Source organism: Myotis davidii, unplaced genomic scaffold, assembly GCF_000327345.1.
Source record: "Myotis davidii unplaced genomic scaffold, ASM32734v1 scaffold162, whole genome shotgun sequence".
Classification (NCBI taxonomy): domain Eukaryota; kingdom Metazoa; phylum Chordata; class Mammalia; order Chiroptera; family Vespertilionidae; genus Myotis; species Myotis davidii.
The window spans coordinates 5,183,137-5,190,027 of NW_006300036.1; the positions used below are offsets into that span (position 1 = coordinate 5,183,137).

The 6,891-nt window shown below is 38.0% G+C and overlaps 1 protein-coding gene across 2 annotated transcripts in view; it reads right to left on the minus strand.

The window, feature by feature from the left end:
- The window catches only part of ZNHIT6 (zinc finger, HIT-type containing 6), a 58,764-nt gene that overhangs the window by 5,868 nt on the left and 46,005 nt on the right, over nt 1–6,891 (minus strand). The window lies entirely within an intron of this gene.

Sequence of the window (6,891 nt, forward strand, 5' to 3'; positions counted from 1 at the left end):
TGTGCTTGAAGGAGGGGGTGGTGGGGGAGAGGTCAATGGGGAAAAAAGGAGACTCATGTAATATTTTAAACAATAAAGAATTTTTTTTAAAAAAGAAGTTAATTCCAGTGATAGCTTCTAAAAATTTATATTGCCATACAATTAAATACGACCTTCCTTTATTTAAAAAATTTTAAAAAACAGATTTAGGTTTCTGAATGAGGCAAAAACACAAAATTTAAGAAATATGGAGTTTATTAGTCATGGTGTATATTTGAAATAGCTGTCAATTGTATCACAGGTTCTTAGATGCTCATATCCTTGAGATATGAAATCATCATGCCATTACTTAAAAAAATGTGAGTTGATTAAAGATGCATTCCCCTAACATGCTCCCTTGCCTGCTTTCTGGAATAGGATCGAAAGGGGTGGAATTTCGGTTGGCTTACTGGGACTTAGTTGCATATAGGAATGTGCTGGCATGTGAATATCGTGTCATGTCAAAGAGGAAAACAGTAGAGATCATATCCACCAACAGAGCACAGAAGTTCTCTAACTTTTCTTCTCTATCTCTACCAATGATAGATGATATTCACATACTCAACACACATCCCAAGGGATACCCAGCCCTGACAGCTCTAACTCCACCTTTCCCCTTCTGCCCCAAAAAGCATAATGGAATACAAGTGATCAAGTGTGAAGTTATCACTGGGGTACACTTGAGTCTGCTGTAGTTTTGTTTTAAGAGTAAATCATTCACAAACCTTGCTATTTCTTTCTTTTTTTTTAAAATATATTTTATTGATTTTTTACAGAGAGGAAGGGAGAGAGATAGAGAGCTAGAAACATCGATGAGAGAGACATCGATTAGCTGCCCAGGTACATGCCCTTGACCGGAATCGAACCTGGGACCTTTCAGTCCGCAAGCCGACGCTCTATCCACTGAGCCAAACCGGTTTCGGCAACCTTGCTATTTCTTAATTAGTAAAAAATTATTTACTCCATAACCTGCAAGCTGACTGAGACATGTAGCACACTTACTAAGAACTCCTGGTATAGTGATTTCTTTGTTCTAAGTTTTTCCCATGTCATAGTTATCAAATAAGGGAAAACAAAAGTACTTAAAAAATAGAATGCAAAGGCAAGCCCACTGTAGAAAAACTGATTTCTTTTTAAGAAGTAGGTGACAAAACAAAAGAGAGAATAAATGTGAAACCAAAACTTGACTTACGTTTGCCTGACCACAAAGCTCACCCCTGAGATTAAGTTCTTCATTTTAGAATCAGAGTATTTTTTTGTTAAAAATCAAAATGCAAAATACTCAGTTTTCCTAAACCAGCCACCCTAGTGCCCATAGGCCACAGAACACATACATTCTTTTCCCTCTGTAATGTATTACAGATGTGCTTATGATACTTTAAAAGTGGTTCCAGCATTCAAGGATTAAATGTTTCACATCTTTTAAACATTATTTCCCTTTGAAATATGTAGCATTTTTTAAAAAGTTAGCAGTAATTATACAAAAGAAAATGAGATTGAATTAGACATCAAAGCATAACATGAACTTATAAAATAAAATATAAAATGGATATAACTACATTTTTCTTAAGAGAAAATAAGACTTGAATTCTCAAGTAGAAACTCTTCAAACAGTAGCCTATAAACACTTGCAGTAACTTATCTTCTGTGCATTTTAACAAAATAATCAGGCTTCTATTCAAAGACATTTCCCAATAAGGGAATGTTTTCCACTTATTTCAATTTTTGGTAAATAATTTTCTGTGTATACCTTCTGTCTTAGGTATTTTATTTCTTTTTACAATATTAAATATCCAGTAAGTTCTGTAGATTTCCAAGGCTGGAGCAATTAAAAAAAAAAAAGGATTTCTCAAAAGCCACATGGTAATCAGAGCCTAATATTATTGCTGATACAGTATCAAATAGTTCCAAGCATTGGAACCTTTAGATACTTAAAAATTACCATGTAATAATCTACATATTATTTCAATCTTAAAGCTATAATGATTACAATTGCTCATTTATTTTTTAAAACTTAGTGCCTATTTTATGTGCCAACCAGGCACTGCAGAAAGCATTTAGGATGCAAATATTTATAAGAATTTATAATGAACGATTTTTAAAGTATTTTATTCAAATGCAATGGAAATCTGGTATGTTGTATGTTTTTTATTAGAACCAATGAATTTTATTCAATGTTAACTCTAAAATGTTGCCAACTTCTAATTATGGCAATATTGCTATTGACCATCAGTAAGCTTGTAGGCCTCAGCTTTCCAGTCTGTTAATTAAAGAGGTCGGACTACACTAGATAATCTTTCAGCTTGAAATTCTGAGTTTCTTTGATTCTTCTGCTACTAGTGGTTATCTTAGTCTACTAAAGCAATTTTCAATTGGTATGCTGCAAGAATCTTTAAAACAAGCAATACCTATTTAGTCAGGGGCATTACCACTTTTCCCTTATACCAGTGGTTCTCAACCTTGGCTGCACATTAGAATTACCTGGGAATCTTTTTAAAATCCTGATTTCTGGGCCTCATCCTCCAGAAATTCTGTTTCTTTGTTATGGAGTGGGGCCACAACATTTAGTAACAAAGAAACAGAATTTCCGGAGGTTGAGGCCCAGAAATCAGCATTTTAAAAAGATTCCCAGGTGATTCTAATGTGCAGCCAAGGTTGAGAACCACTGCCTTATACTGTCAAATAAAAAAATGACAGTATGGTGATTACCAAAGAGAAAAGGGGGTGGGAGAGGTAGAAGAGCATAAAAAGGGGAAAAACAGTGATAGAAGGAAATGTGACTTTGGGTGGTGAACACACAATAAAGTATGATGTATTGTAGAATTGTATCCCTGAAACTCATATAATTTTATGAACCAACAAGAGGCCCAGTGTACAAAATTCATGCATGGGGGCAGGGTGGAGGGCTCCCTCAGCCCTGCCTGCACCCTCTCCAATCCGGGACCCCTCGGGGGATGTCCGACTGCTTCTCACAATCTGGGACCACTGGCTTCTAACTGCTCGCCTGCCTGCTCGGTCACCCATAACCCCTCTGCCTGCCTGCCTGATCGACCCTAACTGCTCCCCTGCTGGCCAGATTGCCCCTAACCGCCTCTGCCTCACCTGACACCCAGGACCTGGGCTTCCCTCCCTCTGGGCAGCTGCAAGCACCCAGGACCTGGGCCGGCTTCACTCGGGTCGACCGCAGCCACAGGGGACTGAGGGACGGGCAACTTGTCCCTCTCCTGGGCTGCAGCCTGGCTGGTCCCCATTCCTCTCTCCCCAGTGTTGAGTGTCTGAGCCGTTACAGTGTGATGGCGTGAGGGCATGATGACCATTTGCATATTAGCTCTTTATTATATAGGATGTCATATCAATAAATTCAATAAAAAAACAACAATAGTCAACACAACAACACCTGTCCAGGGTGAATGAATCAAAATTATGCCTACGTTTTATTGTCAGATTGGCAAAAAAATGTATTTTTTGGCATGCTGTAGAATTTTAGTAATTAGTTTGTTACTATGCATGAGATGAAAAAGGCTGAAAAGCACTGACTTATGCCAAGAACACTGTTTTACATTCATATTTACTAAACAACACATCCTTTTTTAAAAAAAATATATTTTATTGATTTTTTACAGAGAGGAAGGGAGAGAGATAGAGAGTTAGAAACATCGATGGGAGAAAAACATCGATCAGCCCCCTCCTGCACATCTCCTACTGGGGATGTGCCCGCAACCAAGGTATATGCCCTTGACTGGAATCGAACCGGGGACCTTTCAGTCCGCAGGCCGACACTCTATCCACTGAGCCAAACTGGTTTCGGCAACAACACAAACTTATAGAAACTTTAGCTTAGGACAAAGTCATTGAACTTCTTTAGTAACAAAGAATGCCACTTATTACCTAAGCATTAAAATACATATTTGCCATTTTATATTTTAAATGTAGTCTTGCAACTTTTAGTACAACCTTCAAACCATTATTATTATTTTTTAAAATCATCTTTACTGTTAAAAGTACTTCAGATGTCCTCCCTCCATTGACCCTCTCCTGCCCAATCCTGCCACTTCCCCAGGCCTTCACTGCACTATTGTCTATGTCCATGACTTATGCATATAAATTCTCGGTCATAAATTCTTTGGTCAATCTCTTCCTGCCCCTCCCTACCCCTTTCCTCTGAGAATCCTCAGTCTGTTGCATGCTTCCTATCATGTTTACTTCCAAGAGAGTAAAAAACACTTTGAATGTTTGTTTCCATTATCTTGAGGCAAATTGTACAGTGCAGCTTGGCACTGCCTAAAACATTTAGACTTTAGCTTCTTTGCCAGCCATTAAGTCAGTAAATCCTAAGAGACAGCTGTATCTTTGTCAATAAATTCAATAAAAAAAACAACAATAGTCAACACAACAACACCTGTCCAGGGTGAATGAATCAAAATTATGCCTACGTTTTATTGTCAGATTGGCAAAAAAATGTATTTTTTGGCATGCTGTAGAATTTTAGTAATTAACTTATGCATATAAATTCTCGGTCATAAATTCTTTGGTCAATCTCTTCCTGCCCCTCCCTACCCCTTTCCTCTGAGAATCCTCAGTCTGTTGCATGCTTCCTATCATGTTTACTTCCAAGAGAGTAAAAAACACTTTGAATGTTTGTTTCCATTATCTTGAGGCAAATTGTACAGTGCAGCTTGGCACTGCCTAAAACATTTAGACTTTAGCTTCTTTGCCAGCCATTAAGTCAGTAAATCCTAAGAGACAGCTGTATCTTTTTTTAAATTTACAAAAACTCTGGTGTTCCCATTAGTAGAATGGCTCTGCTACCATAAGACAAACTACTTAGGTTTGGAAGAATTAAGATACCAACATTTGTCTTTTCTTTTACTGTTAGGGACACTCTCAGACATTTCCTCTTGTTATTTCACTTGCTTTCCCTCACAGGCTTGCTGGCTGACCCTGCTCCAGGCGGCTTCACAGGGGCATTTGAAGGGCAGCATGGCTCAATAGGCTAAACAGGTGTTACAGTGACTGACATTATATAAATAAAAGTTGTCTCGATATTTAAGGGTATGCTTTTAATTTTGGCACTGTTACTAACTTTCAAAGAAACTGGCCACGTTCCTAAAGTTCTTTCTCTGCACTTTATTAGCAAATTAGGGGGTTTTAAAAAACTTCTCATAACTCAAAAGGAAACAGAGAATTAAAAGAAAAAAGTGAGTCACAAATCCACTTTATTTTCCATGTGACCACTGACACTCCACTCTTGTATTCCCTAAAGTATATTGGAACTAAGTCTGAATATTCTACAACTTTAACAATATACTAGCAGTACCTAGGTTACAAATTATTTTCCACTATAAAATAAGAACCCTGATGAGGTGAACACCAAGATCCCTCCAGTTCTAAAATTCTACAAGTTTTGGCTATGTATCTGCCAAAGGTAGCACTTAACCTATATTCTTCATAGTCACATTTATTTCTCAATATAGGATTCTGGGTTAAAAGTGCAACTAACTGATTCCAAATGTAAAAAGTTGAATCTTCAGCTATTTAAAAAACATAACCCTAATAAAAGTCAGTTTATTGTTATTTGGTTTTAAAAGTATAGCTCATTCTGGCAGAAGGGAATTCAGTAAGGGACCATTTGATGACTAGAAGACATTAGAATCAACCTAGAGAATGTCCATGCACATGAAAGAAATATGTAGAGAGGGGTACTAAATATTGTGTCATCTCAGAGAGGACATGTCCAGTGATGGAATGGGTTTTATGTGTGGGATTCTGCTTGAATCAGTTTTATAATAAGAATTATAAAATTAGTTCTAGGGGGAAAAGCTCAGCTAGTTGGCATAGCTGGGTGAATATTTGCAGGATAGGTGCAAGCACAACTTAAGTTTCAGTGGCTGTAAGCTTGAAAATTTAACATCATGTTGAGAGTTAAAATATATTTCCCAAATTTTTAGAGAAAACTTTCATTTTATATTTCACATAATTCCCTTAACCAGTAAATGAAATATATATTTGAAACGAGAGCATCACTAAGTAAACTGTAGATTTATAACCTGCTAAGAATTTGACCATCACATCCCTTTGGATCTGTCCTTCAGTAAATTTATCCACTCTACTTATGTTGCTTAATAATTTGTAATCAGACACACACACACACACGTATACTAGAGGCCCAGTGCACAAAATTCTTGCACTCCGGGGGTCCCTCAGCCCTGCCTGCAACTTCTTGCAGTCTGGGGGGCCCTTGGACATCCTTAGCGCGGCTGTGGGAGTGGGAGAGGCTCCCGCCACCGCCACTGCGCTCACCAGCTGTTATTTCACTTGCTTTCCTGGCTCGGGGCTTCTGGCTGAGCAGCGCTCCCCCTGTGGGAGTGCACTGATCACCAAGGGGCAGCTCCTGCATTGAGCGTCTACCCCCTGGAGGTCAGTGCGCATCATAGTGACCAGTTGTTTTGCCGTTTGGTAGATTTGCATATAAGCCTATTATTATATAGGATACTCTTCAAATGAAATAATGACATGATTACTTGAAATTTCTGGGTGATTCAGATATTTCATTTTAGTCAAAGAATGTCAACCTCCTCCCCAACCAGACCTCTCACTCAATTTAAAATTATGAATTCCTTGTGTATTCCTATAACCACTGTCTGCTCAGTCTTACAGACATCTAGCTTATTCCTGACTACCTTGTGTACAGGACAGGGGAGCAAAAATAGGTTTACAGTTGTTTGTATGGGAAATAATGCACTAATTAATAAATAATAATGCAAGAATAAACTGCTTCATGTACTCACAACTGTAAACGTAGTTTTCCCCACCTTGCATATACTTGCTTCCTAGAAAGCCTTCAACCTTTTCACCTCTAGTACTTTTCACCTA